Below are 19,805 nucleotides of genomic sequence, written 5' to 3' on the forward strand. Positions count from 1 at the left end.
AATTATTTTGGTGACTTCTAACAAGAACAATGTATATGTGTGTGTGAGAATTACGAGAACTAGATATCAAAGTGAATGACCAATGCCCTTGGACCTTGCCAGGAAATGTCGTCCCTTAAACACCGCTTCTAAGGGGTGCTACCCTTTGTCCCCCACCAAATGCGCGTTGTCCATTCGGGTCCCCATTGCTTAAGAACCAATGAGGTTATCAAAAAAGCGTACGCGCCCACAACTTCTAACTTGTTTGATAAATATTATGATTTGCATTAGTCAAAAGATAATTCAATTATACTATAATTTCAAACATAAATTCTTGTAAAATTTTCTTGATAAATATATTTTTCACACATTATAAGTTGACAAAATAGAAGCGCAAAAGAATCATAGCACTACAACCCATACATATTGTGTATACCGACTCTTGCGATATAAGCGGGTGCTAACTTGTCACCTCTGCAGCACACAAACTCAAAATACTTTCGAACTTTCATTTTTCACCTTGAAGTTTCTGACTTTTTAACTTTTACCCTTCATGTCTTTAAAAACTTAAAATTGCCCTCCTTGATATGTTTGACCAAACTGCCAACCACTTGGTGCAACGTCATAGCTCGTGATGGTTCTTCCATCGCTAGTGGTAACTTGAAACGAAAGACTTTGACCATTGAGGTACGAGTTACTTTGCCAGTTTTGCCCCCAGTTTCGTGACATTTGTTGCCACCCACTCTTGGATCCTTTAATCATACTGCATGTACATCTCCTGCACCGCCGACGTTGGTGATCAAAACCAAGTTGAAGTATGAGTGTCCATTTATTGTAAACCTCACTCCTCCCTTCTTCACACAAGGTACCCTATACAATGGAATTGAACAAAGCCATTGATGAGCAACACCATATAATGTATAACATTGCATCAAAAGTTACATATTTTATAAGCATTTTCAGTATGAAATTAGAACCTTTGACTCAGGTCAACATAGAACCTTTTTACTTAATAGTATTTCAAAAGAAAAAATGAGTGTTTTTTATTAATCCCAAAGAGGGTCAGAAATGAAAATATTCATAGCGATGTATAAATGTGCATTTTTTCTTCTGAAAACAACAATTTATACGGTTCTTCATGTATCCTATAAATATTCACTTTTTTTATATACAAGTTTAGGTGAGTTTAAAGGTTTAGTGGGTCATCATGAGACTCCTTTTGGCGATTAACTTTATATAAAAAGTGAGATTACATTTTAAAATACCCAAATATTGATTTTGTCTTCAATCTAACCTTCAAAACATTGATGTGACAACTCATGTGTAATAAGTTTTAATTTGATGATTTTTCTTAGGTATGACATGATATAAATTTTGAACATTAACTAACTTTCAAAATAACCCTAACTTAGAAAGTTTTAACTACAAGTATTTTGCCTTTTATCTAGTGAAACAAACGTGGTAACAAGTTGAAGAAACACTAAATAACCCCAGCAGATTAAGGATAATCTCAGGGTTAAGTAGATGTTCCCTACGAGGGTTAGGTCCGGCAAAGATGGTTATTCTTCTCAACCTGCAAAACAGACACCGTGAGCTCGTCACTGAGAAGGGGGGGGGGGGGTTCCTCCTTGTGACCACCCTCCGGCGTGAGAATCAGACTAGATTGCTCTGAATATAAGTGTATATTAAGAGAAATAACTAGAGACGATAAGATAATATCAGATGATATATGATGATGATACCGTTCCAAGGTGTTGGAGTATTTATAGCCGAAGGTAGGTTTCCAAGCAGGTACAGCCAGCTGTATAATATTCCTTTTCCACCAACTGTGGGCTACGTACGTGCCATGCTGGTGGTTGGTGGGTAGGCAGCGGCTGATAGTGACATTTTGTACTGGAGCATGCTCCTCCTCGTACTATTGTCGGTGAGCTGTCACCCTGTGATTGGTTCATGGGCTGCTTTGGTCAGATCTTGTCTATTTTGTCCATACCTTGGCAGGTATAGTACAAAAGATCTTCCAGAAGCGTACGGACTGGCTCATTTGGGCGGGAGTATTCCCGCCTTGCTCATTCCTTCCTCAGGTGACATTGCTGAAGTGTAAGAGTTAGTGCCTTATGCGTGTAGCCTTACCGTTAGTGCGGGTAGCCTTCCTTCTTGGTATGTACCCACAGCTGCGGGAACAGGTAGGGTACTGTACCAAGGGAGGCTTTCCTGCGGGAACAGCTGGCTTACTGCATGTAAGGTCTTCATCTCTCTGAGCATGGTGCGTCCTGCGGAACCAGTTGGTCTTTGCGCAGACGTACCTTTTCAAGGTGTGGCTTGCGGGTCCAACTGGACTTTGCTGGGACCTACCTCTTCAAGTCCCCCCAGTCCATTGTTCTTCTCATGAGTTGTTAATAAGTGAGGTGAACTTTTGGACTTTAAGCAAGGGGTTTTAAAGAGGGTTTTTGTTTTTTAAGGTTTTCCGTGGGGATTCTTCTCGCAGTTTTCCTAATGTCACTTGTAGAAATTCCCAACTTTTCTGCCTGATCATTGGTTATGATGCGGGTAAGTGTTTAATCCCTTCGCACGTCGGGAGCGTTGAGTTTCACTTGCATAGATTCTTCACGAGGTTTTGGTAGTTTTGGACATATTGATCAGTTATGTTAAACTACCAATTCCATCTTGAAGCTTCAAATAATCTAATTCTCAACGTTCCCGTCACGCGGAGGTGTTATTTCTCTTTCCGCAAGCATGGTCCATAAGATCCTTCTTGGCTTCAATTCCCTGCAAGTGCTAAGTATGTGAAAGGTTTCGTCTTGACACTGTACCCGCATTTGTCTTACGGTTTCTTGTTTCCCAAGGTATCTTGTTAGCTTCGATTCCCTGCAAGTGCTAAGTATGTGAAGGGTTTCGCCTTGACACTGTACCCGCACTCGTCTTATGGTTTCTCGCTTTCCAAGGTAAGGGGGTATATTCCCTCTTATTTTTAAATCTTTGAATCTTTTTGAATCTTTTTGAAATTCGAAGAGTTGGTGAAAGGATAAGAACAGTCCAAACGAGTGAAGTGACGTTGGCGTCTCCTGACGGTTTTAGGACGTGCAGGAAGTTATGGCGACGTGACAGTATATGGTCATTCCAGACGCTTTTCCAGGCGCGTGGGTGCGAGTTTTCGGGCGCGTGGGCGCGAATTTTATGGCACGCGTCCTTTCAACAGTTGTTTTCCACGTGTCATAGTTTCATTGCACCTGCGATTTCTCTCTCCTCCGCATTAAATTCATCGCATTCATTGCGATGAGTATATAAAGGGGGAGAGGGTGCATCTTAATTCACACCTTCACTTCACTCTTCTTCTAAACGATTTCCGGCGAATACTCTAACTTTTCCGTCGAGCATTCTCCTGAAATTGTTCTCTTTCATACCTCGAGAATTCGTCGTCCACGTCTGATAAGGACGATAAGAGTACTGCTGGCGAGTGCCAGTGTACTCTTTCTGTTGACTTGTATCACTACATCGTCAAGAAGTTCATGCTCGAGCCCTACGAGCCTGAGTTTCCAGAGCCTCACCAGACGGTGTATGATGCCCCTAAGGGCAAAATAGGGGTTTATGCCTCATTCTTCATATATGGGAATCTCAAATTCCCATTAACGAAGTTCGTATACCGTGTTCTGGAGAAACACGGTGTACATTTGACGGAGGTGCACCCGATGGCGATCGCTAAGGTTCGCCACTTTGAATGGGTGTGCCACATTCTGGGCGTTGAGCCCCGCGTCGACCGCCTGATGACCTTCTACTCCTGGAGGTGCATCCAGGGCTGGTATACCTTGGTCACTCGGATCAAGGGTTTGAAGATCTGCGCTACCGAGCGCAGTCTTCGGTCTTGGAAGTGGGAGTTTTTCTACATCTCCGCTCGCGTCGTCCCCATTGCGATGACGTTCAAGAACGGGAGGGCGCTCCCTAGCCTTCACGCCTCCAATTACCAAGAGGCGGAATGGTTCGCCAAGATCTCCCAGATCCGGACTCCGGTTTACCGCTTTGCGGAGTCTGGGATGGTGATGCTTGGGATGAGCCGGGTATGGAAGGATGCCGGTTCTGAGACTCCGCAAGTACCCATCATCCTCGAATACGGTTTGAACTCTATCCCTTACGGTATGCTTCATATTATTTGCTAATTTAGGGTTTTTGCTCTAACCATTTCTTTTTATTTTCAGAGGGAAACAACTTGCAGTCGCTTCTGCAACCGCGTGAGAGCGGTGGTCCCGCTCGGCTGGGTACTCGTGCTCTTGATGAGAACGAGTTGCCCATCCTGGAGCAAACGGGGGATCGGTTTGTGGAGGTCTACCCGCCAGGCCACGAGATTCTGAGCGCCACGCGGCCAGGTAAGGGTTTCTTTAACCCCCGCCCTCTCCATGCTCAAACCTCTGCTGGAATTCCTCTAATTTTGTCATCTTCTGATGAGGAATCCGCAGATGGGCCTTTCTTCGTGAGGAAGAAGAAGGCTGCTGGCGCAAAGGGCAAGTCGAAGGTTGCCTCCACTGCCGATCAGGGGAACCGGTCTGACTCGGAGACCGAGAGCGAGGAGGCAGTGGGGAACCCTGGTGATGGTGAGACCACTGTTCCGGAGGTTGAGACAGCTGTCACCTCCGGGCAGCCCAGTACGACGACGGTGACCGGCATGAAGAGGCCGGCTCCATCGGGTTCGTCCCCGCCTGTCAGAACCTTCAAGCTCAAGAAAACTCGTAAGTATAAATTATATTCAGCTTAACTGCATATCTTTCCGCCATCATACTTATATATCTTGTCTTCGTGCAGGCGTGGATGCAACCGCATTCCAGAGTGGAGCGGGAAGGAACATCTCTGGACCCATGACGGTAGGTTCATCTCCGCCGGCTGTCAGTGCCACTTCACGGAATCCTTCACTGAGCCGGCGGTGGTTTTTCCTGCGGGTTCTTCCGCAGCGACGGCCACGGTTGTGAGTTCACCTCCAGTGAGTTCACCTCCGTTGGTTTCTACCGCAGGGGCCTCTACAATGCCTCCTCCGGCGCCGGTGACTACGGCCGGTCCCTCAGGTACGTTCAGGGTTGGGGCTTCTAGCCCATCTTTGCCTCCTTCCCATCTCCTTGACCTTTTGGATAGATATCCTTTGGGTTCAGGTGATGGGTTTGGTGCCTATCGACCTGTTGTCGACCCTACAGGTGCGTGGGGATATTTTGGCCTTATCCCTTTTATCATCTTTTTTTTATCTGTTTTTTTTATTGCAGTTCGTGATTCCAACGAGGTGTACACTCCTCGGTGGAGTATCCGCCGGGGAACGACCCTCCGGACTGCTGCGGATTGTGTCGAATGGGCACGCCACGCCTCCCCAAGTGGTGCGTTGGGGGAAGCCATGTCTAGCTACCAGGAGGGTAGGCTGACGAATGAGCTTCGGATTCTCCTTGCCCGGATGCAGCCGCGCGTCGAGTTGCTTTGTCGTGAAAACGACAAGTTAAAGACGGCGCGTAGCCAGGAAGTGGCTCAGGCGCGGGCTATCCGGGAGGAGAACAGGAGACTTGCCGCCATTGCTGCGGAGAAGGAAAAGGCCTTCAAGGCCCTCGAGGTTGAAGTTCAGGCCCGGCTCGAGGCCTGTTCCAAGGCTACCCAAGCTGTTAACGAACAGCTTAGGTTGGCTAAGGAAACTGCGCGGAACGCGACCGAGAGGGCCACCAAAGCTGAAGCCTTTGCTGAGCCTCTGCACGCCGAGAATGAGGAGCTTAAAGCCAAACTAGAGAGGCTTCAGCAGGCTCATGATGCTTTGGCTTTAGAAGATGCCAAGAAACTCCAAGAGCTCCTGGACCAGAAGGGTATGCTTGACCGCACTGAGCGTAAGCTGAAGGGCGTTGAAGAGGCTGCTGCTAAGGAAGTGTTGCTTGCCAACCTTAACAAAAATGAAGCCGAACGCGCCCGTGACCAAGCTCAAGCTGCCCTCCAGAAAGCTCTGATCACCAAGGAATGGCTTCTACGAGAAGCGTTGTCGCAGGTATGCTTAGCTTCATAATATCTTTACGCTTTTCTTTATACTTAGAAAGTTTTTGATACATATATTTTTTTTGTAGGTTGTGCATCGGATATTCACGAACACATCTTATGACGATGCCATGAGCGCAGCCTTCAACGCTTCCCATGAGGATGGGGAAAAGGGTGGTTTCCTGCTTGGTCTGGGGTTTGTTGAGAAGGGCATCCCGCCTTCCAACTTCCCTCTTTATGACGTGGACACTGAAGCTGCTTACGACCAAGCAGTGAACCAGTATGCTGTCTTCCCGCATCCGGTGGTGGAGAAGGTGAATGAAATTGCTGCTGCTGATGATGGGCTAACTATTCTCAAGGCTTTCCTTGAACCGCCACACTCAACTGATGGTGCGGGTTCAAGCGGGAGTGGTCCTAAAGCTTGATCCTTTAGATCCCTTCCCACTGTTAGAATAGATTTATATTTTTGTATGCGGGTATATGTCCAACAATTCTTGTAATATTTGAATTTTGATGGGATATAAATTATTTGTTAATGCCTTGCCTTGTAAACCTTATATGTTTTGTTTCACGAATATTTTGGTTTAACTTAGCAATTTCTTGAGTACTTTGGATAAGTTAACCTTTCAACATGGCAGATAATAGGTTAAAGTTTTGCTTCCTCTTTCGTGATTGTGCGGGTAAGACCGTCACTTTCACTTAGTAGGATGGCTAAACTTTACCTATATCTGACCTGCGTGAAGGTTTTCCTCATCTTTTCCTTAGAAATTTTTACCGTTTTTATGCTTATGTGGGTTTTGCCGCCTTTCACACGCAACGACTTACTTCTTTTCACACTTATTTATGCGGTGAATACCGGCATATCAGTGTGGAAAGTTCATAAGTATAAAGGTAAGGCTATCAACACAATGTGATAAAGAAGAATCATTTCCATTAGAAGTGGCTCTAGGCCTTTTCTTTACAAGTTTGGAATTGATCTACATGTAACATTTGCGTAATTGAGCTCCATTCCATGTTCTTGGGATGGGGGTGCCATCGAGCCTTTCGAGCCGGTATGCGCCCTTTCCCAAAACTTCTTTGATAATGTATGGTCCTTCCCAGACCAGGGCCAGCTTTCCTGGGCGCTCTTGGTTCGAAGCCTCGTTGTTACGCAATATGTAGTCTCCTACATTGAAGTTGCAGAGTTTTACCCGCGTGTTGTAGTATTTTTGCATTTGTCGCTTATAATTCTCTTCACGCGCTGCGGCTAAGTCTCTGTGTTCTTCGGTTAGCATAAGGTCTAACCGTCTTTCTGCATTATTGTCTTCTGGCTGAGTCAAGACCCTTGGTGAGGGTAGACCAATTTCGACCGGGACCATGGCTTCAGTGCCATAAGTGAGGCTGAACGGGGTTTCTCCCGTACTTGCCTTTTTCAGCGTTCTGTTTGCCCAAAGGACGTGTGGAACTTCGTCCACCCAGCCGGATCTGTGTTCCAAGAGTCTTTTCTTTATGCCGTCGATGATGCTCTTATTTGCTCTTTCCACCTCACCATTACCCTGCGGGTGCGCCACTGAGGTAAAGGTGTGTTGGTGCATGTTTTGTAACAGATGATCTTTTGTGTTTGTTAGAATTGAGAGCAACGGTCAAAGGGGAGTCTGTTGGTGCATGTTTTGTGACTGTCGCTATGCAATTTTGTTCAGCCGAAACGAAGTACGAAGTTAGAACAACTTCGCCATAGGCGAAGTTATAACAACTTCGCCATAGGCGAAGTTGTAACAACTTCTTCCATAGGCGAAGTTATAACAACTTCGCCTACTGGCCCAAGCCCAAGCCTGCGAAGTTGTTTAGATATATATATATATATACGTGTCTTGTTTAGGTTTGGTATCCAGAAAGTTGAGTGAGTTTAGTGATCAGTTTATTTGTCTAGAGAGAAACCGAGAGTGAGAGTCGTGTGGGAAGGCCCGAGGTAGAGCTCACCTCGGGTCGACCGTCATTTGTTTTCATGTTTGGTATGTAAGTGTTTCGGTTATTATATAAAAGATTTGGAGATGTGTTTATCCCATTCGTGTGTTTGTTCGTGTGTTTGTATGTGTGTAATCGTGTTCTTCGTCTTCTACACCATTAAACGAGCCTAGGAGGATTCCGCACTCCTAGACCTCGTGCGGATCTCGTATCGATCGGCGACGCCCCCGGGGGGACTTACAAGTGGTATCAGAGCCATAGGCTCTTATGCTATGGTTCGAGATCTGCGTTTTGGTGTTTCTGGCACGTTTCTGATGCGTTTCTGGCCGATCAGCGCCGCAGGCGAAGTTATGGGGTTCAGGCGAAGTTGTCGCTTAAATTTTAGGGTTTAGGCGAAGTTATCATTCAGGCGAAGTTAAGGGCAGGCGAAGTTAAAGACAGGCGAAGTTGACTTTTAGGCGAAGTTGACTTTTAGGCGAAGTTAAAAAAAAAAAAATTGTTTGGAGTTTTCGTCTGTATGGCCAGGTGTAACGATTATTGTGAGACCGAAGACGTTGTTCCGTCAACGAGTGAAACTTGTTATCTCTTGGTCTTACGTGTGAACAAATACGTGTCAACTTTGGATCTGGAGTTGAGGTTATGAATGGGATATTGATTGAAACTGGATATTGACACATAATTGGGTGTTTATGGGCATTGAAATTGTTGTTGTTCGAGGTTGACCAACTGAAGAAAGTCAAATTGAACTGAAGGTTTTCGTCATTACTGGATTGCGGTCAGAGCATATTATTATGTTATTTTCAAGGCGTTCGAGAATTGGATCCTGAAACGTGATGCTTATTTATTAGAGTGAAAATTCTGGAACAAGTTGGATTTAATCGGGAATTAAAGTGTTTATGTTCTTGATCGTTATCCCTGGTGATTGAAGATGCTTCGGATTAATTAATGGTCATGTGTGTTAGATTCTGTCAAGGTGGTTTTGTGATGAAATTGATCACTTGATGTTGAGTAGTTGAAGATTAAACCTTATCGTATGCCGACGTGTTGGTGAAGTTGTGGAGGGAGCCCAACTTCACGTGTTGGTGAAGTCAGAAGGACTCACGTGATTGGTTGAGATGATCAATTAGGCACGGGGATGCATGCATTTCAAAGACCTCAATCTATATAGTCGGAGAAGCTTACACTGAAGGGGAGATCTGATATGGAAGACGCTGGGTGATTGGTAGATTTGTGAAGCTACAAGACAGTTTCAGACACGGCTGGTTGAAGGCAAACAGAAGATCATCAGTTAAGAGGGAGTCTGTTGGTGCATGTTTTGTAACAGATGATCTTTTGTGTTTGTTAGAATTGAGAGCAACGGTCAAAGGGGAGTCTGTTGGTGCATGTTTTGTGACCGTCGCTATGCAATTCTGTTCAGCCGAAATGAAGTACGAAGTTAGAACAACTTCGCCATAGGCGAAGTTATAACAACTTCGCCTACTGGCCCAAGCCCAAGCCTGCGAAGTTGTTTCGATATATATACACGTGTCTTGTTTAGGTTTGGTATCCAGAAAGTTGAGTGAGTTTAGTGATCAGTTTATTTGTCTAGAGAGAAACCGAGAGTGAGAGTCGTGTGGGACGGCCCGAGGTAGAGCTCACCTCGGGTCGGCCGTCATTTGTTTTCATGTTTGGTATGTAAGTGTTTCGGTTATTATATAAAAGATCTGCAGATGTGTTTATCCCATTCGTGTGTTTGTTCGTGTGTTTGTATGTGTGTAATCGTGTTCTTCGTCTTCTACACCATTAAACGAGCCTAGGAGGATTCCGCACTCCTAGACCTCGTGCGGATCTCGTATCGATCGGCGACGCCCCCGGGGAGACTTACAAGTTTTTTTTTTTTTGGATAATACTAAGACAAAAAGCAGGGTTACTCGGGATTGATCATCCCATTCAGCTCAACAAGGTTTTGAAATCTAGTTTTGTCAAGCGCTTTCGTAAACATGTCAGCGAAATTATCTAGCGTATCATCACGTTTCTTTTACGCTCGCGTATATTCCACGCGATTACGACAACACTGCCAATATCCTTGCCAAACACTGAGGATTTTTGGCAGACCGTGGAATATGACTGTAGGGTCGAGCCCCCGGTGATGCGAGCAACAGTCAACAATCACATTGTTCAGTTCTCATCTGAACAGATTCGGGCGGCTTTACGATTTGGAGATGAGACGAGGGATGACCCGACAGATTTTGTGGCTCCTTTCCGAGATGGAGCGTTTCTGAGGATGGGATACTCTGGTCCCTTGGGAGATACGCAGAGAAGGAAGGGGTTTTTACTTGACCAGTGGCGCTTTCTCATGCATGTCATGATTGTATGCATGTCAGGGAGAAAGGCGGGCACTGATGGCAAGGATATTGGCAGTGTTGTCGTAATCGCGTGGAATATACGCGAGCGTAAAAGAAACGTGATGATTTCGCGGAAATCATCAACTCCAACCGGATCTACACGAGATATCTCGTTCTACGTAGGTGCGGATCGATACGAGATCCGCACGAGGTCTAGGAGTGCGGAATCCTCCTAGGCTCGTTTAATGGTGTAGAAGACGAAAAACACAATTACACACAAACACATACACGAACAAACACACGAATGGGATAAACACATCTGCAGATCTTTTATAATAATCAAAACCACGTTACATACCGAACATAAACAGAAACACGGCCGACCCGAGGTAAGCTCTACCTCGGGTCGTCCCACACGACTCTCCCTCTCGGTTTCTCTCTAGACAAATAAACTGATCACAAAACACTCTCACTTTCTGGATTTTCAAACCTAAACAAGACACACATATATATATATATATATATATATATAAACTTCGCGGGCTTGGGCCTGTAAGCGAAGTTGTTACAACTTCGCCTATGGCGAAGTTGTTATAACTTCGCCTATGGCGAAGTTGTTCTAACTTCGTACTTCGTTTCCGCTGATCAGAATTGCATAGCGACGGTCACAAAATGCACCAACAGACTCCCCTTTGACCGTTGTTCTCAATTCTAACAAACACAAAAGATCATCTGTTACAAAACATGCACCAACAGACTCCCTCTTAACAGATGATCTTCTGTTTGCTCTTCAACCACCCATGCCTGAAACTGTCTTGTAGCTTCACAAATCCCAATCACCCAACGTCTTCCATATCAGATCTCCCCTTCAGTGTAAGCTTCTCCGACTATATAGATTGAGGTCTTTGAAATGCATGCATCCCCGTGCCTAATTGATCATCTCAACCAATCACGTGAGTCCTTCTGACTTCACCAACACGTGAAGTTGGGCTCCCTCCACAACTTCACCAACACGTCGGCATACGATAAGGTTTAATCTTCAACTACTCAACATCAAGTGATCAATTTCATCACAAAACCACCTTGACAGAATCTAACACACATGACCATTAATTAATCCGAAGCATCTTTAATCACCAGGGATAACGATCAAGAACATAAACACTTTAATTCCCGATTAAATCCAACTTGTTCTAGAATTTTCACTTTAATAAATAAGCATCACGTTTCAGGATCCAATTCTCGAACGCCTTGAAAATAACATAAATAATATGCTCTGACCGCAATCCAGTAATGACGAAAACCTTCAGTTCAATTTGACTTTCTTCAGTTGGTCAACCTCGAACAACAACTATTTCATTGCCTACAAATACCCAAATATGTGTCAATATCCAGTTTCAATCAATATCCCATTCACAACCTCAACTCCATATCCAGAGTTGACACGTATTTGTTCACACGTAAGACCAAGAGATAACAAGTTTCACTCGTTGACGGAACAACGTCTTCGGTCTCACAATAATCGTGTACACCTGCCATACAGAATAAAACTCCAAAAAAAAATTTTTTTTTTAACTTCGCCTAAAGTCAACTTCGCCTAAAAGTCAACATCGCCTGTCCATAACTTCGCCTATCCATAACTTCGCCTGGCTGCTAACTTCGCCTAAACCCTAAAATTTAAGCGACAACTTCGCCTGAACCCCGTAACTTCGCCTGCAGCAGCTGTTCGGCCAGAAACTCATCAGAAACGTGCCAGAAACACCAAAACGCAGATCTCGAACCATAGCATAAGAGCCTAAGGCTCTGATACCACTTGTAAGTCCCCCCGGGGGCTTCGCCGATCGATACGAGATCCGCACGAGGTCTAGGAGTGCGGAATCCTCCTAGGCTCGTTTAATGGTGTAGAAGACGAAAAACACAATTACACACAAACACATACACGAACAAACACACGAATGGGATAAACAAATCTGCAGATCTTTTATAATAATCAAAACCACGTTACATACCGAATATAAACATAAACATGGCCGACCCGAGGTGAGCTCTACCTCGGGTCGTCCCACACGACTCTCCCTCTCGGTTTCTCTCTAGACAAATAAACTGATCACAAAACACTCTCACTTTCTGGATTTTCAAACCTGAACAATACACACATATATATATATATAAACTTCGCGGGTTTGGGCCTGTAGGCGAAGTTGTTACAACTTCGCCTATGGCAGAAGTTGTTACAACTTCGCCTATGGCGAAGTTGTTCTAACTTCGTACTTCGTTTCCGCTGATCAGAATTGCATAGCGACGGTCACAAAATGCACCAACAAGGTGTGGGTGATTTGAAGTTCTTCCAGCCACTTTTGTAGCTTCTTGTCAGCAAAGTTGGTGCCGTTATCGCTCACCAAATTCTGTGGAAGTCCAAAACGACAAATAATAAATTCCCAAATAAATTTTTTGATATGTTTTGCGGTTGTTTGGGCTAAGGGTTTTGCTTCTATCCACTTGGTGAAGTAGTCGATGGCTACCACTAGAAACTGAACGTTCCCTGCTGCTGTGGGAAATGGGCCTGTCACATCGATGGCCCACTTCTGAAATGGCCATGAAGAGGTGACTGGAACAAGTTCATTCTTCGGGCGATGCGTGTTGGGTGCGTAGAGTTGGCAAGAACTACACTTTCCGATGTATTCCAGCGCATCCGTATGCATCCCCGGCCAAAAGTATCCCGCGTTGTTTAGCTTAGCTACAACAGCGCGTGGACCTGCGTGTACTCCACAGATGCCCTCGTGCACTTCCCTTAGGAGGTAGCCAGCATCTTGGTTGTCCACGCATCTTAGGAGTGGGCCAAGAAAATTACGTCTGTAAAGGATGTCATCGATGAGTTGATAGTTCAGTGCTTTACAGCGTATTTTTCTTGCCTGTGTTTTTTACTCTGGTAGTATACCCGCCGCAAGGTAATTTATTATTGGTGTCATCCACGTTTCTGTGCCGGTTTGGATGACACAGATTTCCTTGTGCGGGACTGATGGTGCTCCAAGGAGTTCAATGCGGATGTTCTTTCCCAAATGGGTGAAGGCTAATGATGCAAGCTTGCTTAACGCATCCGCAGATTTGTTTTCGCTACGCTTGACGTGTATGACTTTATAATCGTTAAAATCGCGCATAAGGGTTTTTGCTTGTGCGAGGTACAGGGCCATTGTGTCGTTCACGGCCGTGTACGTCCCGTTTATTTGGTTGGCTACTAACATGGAATCCACGTGGGCTTCCAAGTTTTTCACTCCCATCTTACGCGCAATTCTCAGCCCGGCCAAGAATGCTTCATACTCCGCTTCGTTATTCGTACTTGGAAAATCCAGTCGAATAGCGTAAGTGTATTCTTGGCCTGCTGGGTTGGTTAGTTTCAACCCTGCGCCTGAACCCTCGTTGTTGGCTGCTCCATCAGTGTAGAGTCGCCAGACATCATCGATGTCCCGTGCTGGAGAGGGTTGAGCCTCCTCCTGACATTCTTTCTCCCGCGAAGCGGGGACTTCTGCAATAAAGTCGGCCAAGACCTGGCCTTTTATGGCTGGTCTTGGCTTGTACTTTATCGCGTATTCTCCCAATTCTATTGCCCATTTGGCTAGGCGTCCTGACAATTCGGGTTTGCCTAGAACGTTTGCAAGTTTGAAGTTGGTGAGAATGGTGATTGGGTGACCTTGGAAATATCGTCTTAGCCTGCGTGAAGCCTGTACAAGTGCTAAGACTAATTTTTCCAGGGTAGAGTACCGGGTTTCTACGTCTGTTAGGACACGGCTAACATAGTAGATTGGCATCTGGATGCCTTTTCTCTCTACTAGCAGGACTGCCCCGGTTGCTCTATCTGTGGCGGAAAGGTATAGGATTAATTCCTCCCCCGCTTCTGGTGCTGTGAGCGTTGGGAGTTCGATCAAGCGTGACCGAATTTCCTGAAAAGCTGCTTCCACTTCTGGTGTCCAGCGGAAGTGCGTTTTCTTTAAACAGTTTCTCAATGTTGACACGAATGGGAACAACCTATCCGCATGGTTTGCCAAAAAGCGGTTAAGTGCGACTAGTCGTCCATTCAGTGTCTGAGCTTGCTTGATGGTAGTAGGTGATTCCATTTTGATAATGGCTTCGACCTTTTCAGGGTTCGCTCTGAAGCCATCTTTAGTAACAATGACTCCTAAGAACTTCCCTTCTTCCATCCCAAAGGAACACTTGCTCGGATTGAGCTTCATGTTTATCTTTCTGAGCGTGTTGAAAGTTTCTTCGATGTCTTTCAACATCGCTTCTGGCTCAGGGCTTTTGATGACCAAGTCATCCATGTAGACTTCCAAGTTCCTCCCAATTTGGGCATGAAACTCTTTGTCCATCAGGCGTTGGTATGTGGACCCGGCATTCTTAAGTCCGAATGGCATCATTTGATAACAAAATGTGCCATCGGGCGTCCGAAATGCGGTTTTGTCCTGATCGTCAACGGCCATGTGGATTTTATGGTACCCCTTATACGCATCAAGGAAGCATTTAAGGCGAAACGGTGCTAACGAATCTACCTTAAGGTCAATTTCGGGTAACGGGTAACAATCTTTGGGGCATGCTTTGTTTAAGTCTTTGAAATCTATGCACATGCACCATTGTTTGTTAGATTTCGGTACCATGACGGGATTTGCAACCCATGTTTGATATCTACTAACGCGTACGATGCCCGCGTCAAGTAGTTCCTTGACTTGGGTTCTACACGTGTTAGCTTGTTCCGCCCCCATTATTCTGCGCTTTGTATGACTGGCGTAAAAGCCGGGTCACACTTGAGCTTATGCTCTGCCTTACTTCGAGGTACACAAGTCATGTCAGCTGGTGTCCACGCGAAGATGTCAGCGTTTTTCTGTAGTAAGCGTTTGAGTAAGGTGCGCGTAGGATCAGTGACTGTTGGGCCAATGGTAACAGCCTGGTCAGGGTATTTGCCATTGAAGGCCCATTCTTCTGGTTCGGTGATGGTTGGTTTAGCCATCTTTGGTTTGGGTTTAGATGAGACAGATGCGATGCATACCTGGGGAATACCGGTGATCATCGGTACACCCTCAGCTGTTGGCCATCCCATCATGCCGTGAACTGAAGATACCACGACATTGAATCTTGCCATCCCGTCTCTCCCGAAGAGAATGTCGTATGTGTGGTGTGGCTTCCTCATTACGACAAAGTCCACGTCTTCTGTGCGGGAGTGTTTCCCGTCCGTGAGAATGACGGGGAAAGATAGGATACCCAGGGGGTGTTTGTGCTGCCGTCGAACCCTTCCATCGAGGCGTAGACCGTTTCCAGGCGTTCCTTGTCTTCGTCGTCTAGCTTGTCGAAGAACTGCCTGCACATAACCGTTGACGAGGCGCCGTTGTCAGCAAGAGTGTGGGAAGTGATGTAGTGCCCCAGCTGGCTTTTGATGACGATAGGGCCTTCTTTGCTGGGTCCTCTTGGCACTCGCGGGAAGCGCACCTCAGCTTCCTTCCACGCGCATGGTTCTGTTGTTCGTCTTTTTCTTCCTCTGACGTTACTATGAACTATGTGGATGCTGATGTCAACGGGCTTTCGTCCGTTGCCTTTCTATCGGTTATCATTCCTCCCTCCATTCTTGATTGATGCCACAAGGTGTGTAAGTTTTCCATCCTTGACGAATGTTTCAACAATATCCTTCAAGGATGTACACTCCTCAGTGGTGTGACCCTTTGTCCCGTGGAAGTCACAGGATTTGCTCTGATCCGCGTTATGTCGCTGCCGGATCATTGGAGCTTTTGGCCATGGGAGTTTTTCGGTAGCAAAGATCTCCGTGACGCTTTTGGTGAGTGGCGTCCACCGGGGTTTTCGGCTTGATGGGTGCGTGTTATCCCTTCCGCCTACTAGAGGGCGAGAGCTGGATGAGGTGTCAAAGTTTACCCTTGACTGCCAAATACCTAGCTTCCTCTTTTTGTTTTGTCGGGCGGTCCGGACGTTGTTTTCTCTAGTCCTCTGCGTGTAGAGGTTTGTACTCTGGGGAAGATTCCTACCCAGTTGCTTCTCCGTTTCGGCAAAGCGCTTGGCCGCCGTCATGATGGCATCCCATGTGGATGGCATGCCGTCTTTACCCGTCAATGTGCGGATAAGCTCTGGGTATTCGGCGCCCTGGATGAAAGCGGCGCGAACAAGATCTTCGCTTATGGTGCCCAGACTCAGCTTCTTCGAGTTGAAGCGAGTGATGAAGTCTAGTAAATATTCATCCTCCTCTCTAACGCAGTTGAGGATCGTCCATTGCTCTTCAGTATATTTCCTCTGTTGACTGAAGTGCTGGCTGAACTTATGCTGGAAATCCGCCCAATCATAGATGTGGTGGACCGGTAAACGATCAAACCACGCCCTGGCCGCTCCAACCAGCGTCATCTGGAACATATAACACCACGTGGGTTCCGTCCAGTTGCTGACGGTTGCCCCCGCTATGAATCTGTTCAAGTGATCGTCTGGGTCGGATATACCATCATAAGTGCCGATGTTGGACATCTGTTTGGCACTCTTCGGGGCGATTGCTTCCGCAATGTCCCTTGCAAACTTGGACGTTCCCGCATTTGCAACAGTTGGTCTAAAGGTTTTGGAGAAGTCACGTGGGTTTCCCCCCGCGTTCCTTGGTTTGAAGGTTTCTCCAAAATTCCTTCTTGGTTGGAAGTCCGTTTCCTTGCGCTTCCCTTTCGCCCTATGACGAGGGTTTGCGTCACTGTCGGACTCCTCCCAATCATCGTCCAAGTACTCGCACTCATTGCTCATGTTGAGCTGTTGTCGAGTGCTTCCGAATTCGTTAGCCTGTTGGAGTGAACGTAAGCCTTCATCCAACTCAGCTTGGAATTCCTTCTGACGTGCTTCCGCCCACGCTTTAACTTGATCAAGTGTTTGGCGGGGGAGCCTCGTCTGTTGTCTCTCCAACTGGGTATCGGTGAATCCCAGTGAAGGATTGTTTACTGCACTTGCCCCGGCTTGGATAACCGGGGTAGTGTTCGTAAAAATTGTGTACTCGCCGGTGTTCCCCCAGTAGCTGGGGTTGTGGTTACCGGAGTTTCTTGGTCACTCGTTGGCCTTAGCATCGGAGTAACCTTAACCATCTTTCCAGAGGTTTTGAAAAAACTGAAAAAGAATTAGTTTTAGTTTAATTATATATTCAACATAATATAATTATAGTGTAGTGTAAGTATAATTACGTAATTACACTATCTGATTCTTATAATTAACACGTTAATTTGATTTGTATGTTAATTTTCCCCATATTTTTATGCAAATTTTGTATATTTTGGACAATGAACAAGAAGAAAACGCTACCTTTGGAACACAACGGGCACAATACCCGCCCGGTATTGTGCTATTTGCAAGAAAGCGGGCTCAGCCAAATCAAAGTGTTGGAGAGGAGGGTTGCACTATCCTCCATCATCATTAGGTTGAGCCGGGTTAGGTGGGCAAAAATTAGTTGCAGTGACGGTTATGCTACCGGGCAAGCACCATTTAGGGTCATCATTGCATCTCATCTCATAACACACACCACAACTCAACCCGTTATTGAAAAGTGCGGTACTTAAAGCCGCGGTATTGGTACCATATCCTTGGCTATACAAGTTTCCATATCCACAAGCACCACCTGCAAGAAACATCATCATAAGTTCATGTTGATCATGATTGTCCAAATAACATGTTTCATGTACTAATGATGGTCATTTAAATTAGTACCCATGGTGCCCGAGGCATCTCCTCCGCCGTAGAAGGTGGCGTGACCATAATCTCCATAGACAATGTTGAAGAAGCTAATAAGTAGAGCAACAATGGTGATATGAGGAAAAGCCATTGGATGAGTGTTGAAGATGGTTAAGAGAATTGACCAAATAAAGTAGACTTATATAGGGAAATTTGCATGAAGAGAAAATGTTATAATATATATTTTCTAATAATATTATTGTTATTATTAGAAACATTTTGTTATTATATTTGTATTAATTTATCATTGATGTATAAGTGATTTATTTTTTACAAGAACATACAAAAATTACGACTATGTGTCGATTAATCCCGTTTAATCCTGATTAATCACTAATCTCTACATATTGTTTAACTAGTAATCACTAATGATTTCAATAACACTGACTATTACTATGTTAAAAATCAAAGTTAATGAATAAAAAAATGCACTCAAAAATTATGTAAATAAACCCTTCTTGTTATAAACACTCACTATGACTATGTTATAATTTATGTGTATTTTAATTTAAAAATGGAAGAGATTGGATGTTTATTAAAACGAAAAAAAAAAACGAAAATGGAACATGCACTTGTTTGGTAAACCTAAGTAGGTCCTCACAAGCACATGCATTTCCTCAACTTGTATCTTTCAATTATCTTGTAATTTATTGAGGATTGGTTTTATAGTTTATTTATCTTGTATTTCTATATTTTATATTTTAGTACATTAAACTATAAAGAAAATGATGGATGATATGTATGTGTTCATAATTTTTGGAAACTTAATTATCTTCTTGTTGGCCAAGTATATATGGATAATATATTGATTTGTACATTACTTTAATTTTACTTGGTGTTCTAATCCAAGAATTTACACTTGTACTAATTATATTCATTGTTTAGATATCTTTCTACCAAGACTCGGACTCATGATCATATTTGTCACTCCACATAGATTCTTTAGTCCAATTAAATTTAGTTCAGGTCTTATTATAAACAAATAATACCAAATCTATACTACCTATTAATTGTTTATAATAAGGGACACGTGTCAATCCAGCACACACACAAAATCCTTAATGACCCATATGCAAAAAATTGCGGACCTTGACCCGCTCCACAACACCTGTTTGCGGTTCCTACTAACATTCATATTCAATCATCTGGATTTAAATTCAAAATTACACTAAAAATTATCATATTTTATCTTTCATTTAAATTAAATATATTTTTCTTATACCTTTATTATTACCATTTATCTTTCTTTCTCTCACAATCACTTTCAGAATATAATAAAAAATTATAGGGTGTGAATAGTAACTTTTCAAACATATAAAAAATCATTGCATTTCTTTCTCCTTCATTCATAACATCCTAAACCATTCCCTACATTATAAAAACTCCACTCACATTTTTTTGTGTATTGAATGTGAATGCTCTTATACGTTATAAACCGTTTAAAACGTAAACCCTAATTACTTTACCTTTCATCCCCACTAGCATCTTCTTCTTACAGACGGGCGATTTTAGGTAGTACGATGGTTGTGTATCTTTATTAAATCAAAACCAAGGACATGGACGTTTTATAGGGCGGGGGCTGGGCTTAGATCGGCAGCGCTAACCAACGCTATCTTGCAACGTATCACACAATAGACCTATCTTACAACACTATTATTTTAACTTGTGAAGTCAAAACTAGTGTTGATTTCCCAAAGAGTGGGACAAACTAAATATCAAGCAATGTTGGATTCAGATAAATACGACATCCCTAGGCATAATGGTATCAATGTGTTGGTAGAGATGTTTCTTTTTAAGCTGGTTAAGTCTCATGGTTGACATCAAGGTCTAGAA

General features: G+C 44.3%; 1 pseudogene across 1 annotated transcript; it reads right to left on the reverse strand.

Annotated features, from left to right (window-relative positions):
- Positions 1 to 280: 280 nt before the first annotated feature.
- Positions 281 to 18,144, reverse strand: LOC143627653 (expansin-A8-like; annotated as a pseudogene). The gene is made up of 3 exons (XR_013152629.1): positions 17,949 to 18,144; positions 17,547 to 17,859; positions 281 to 849 (listed from the first exon to the last, which is right to left on the reverse strand). The product of XR_013152629.1 is annotated as an expansin-A8-like (transcript).
- Positions 18,145 to 19,805: the final 1,661 nt, after the last annotated feature.

The sequence above is a fragment of the Bidens hawaiensis genome, unplaced genomic scaffold, assembly GCF_021521415.1.
Source record: "Bidens hawaiensis isolate Kalapana, Puna unplaced genomic scaffold, B.hawaiensis_p1.1 tig00000458_1, whole genome shotgun sequence".
Taxonomy (NCBI): Eukaryota; Viridiplantae; Streptophyta; class Magnoliopsida; order Asterales; family Asteraceae; genus Bidens; species Bidens hawaiensis.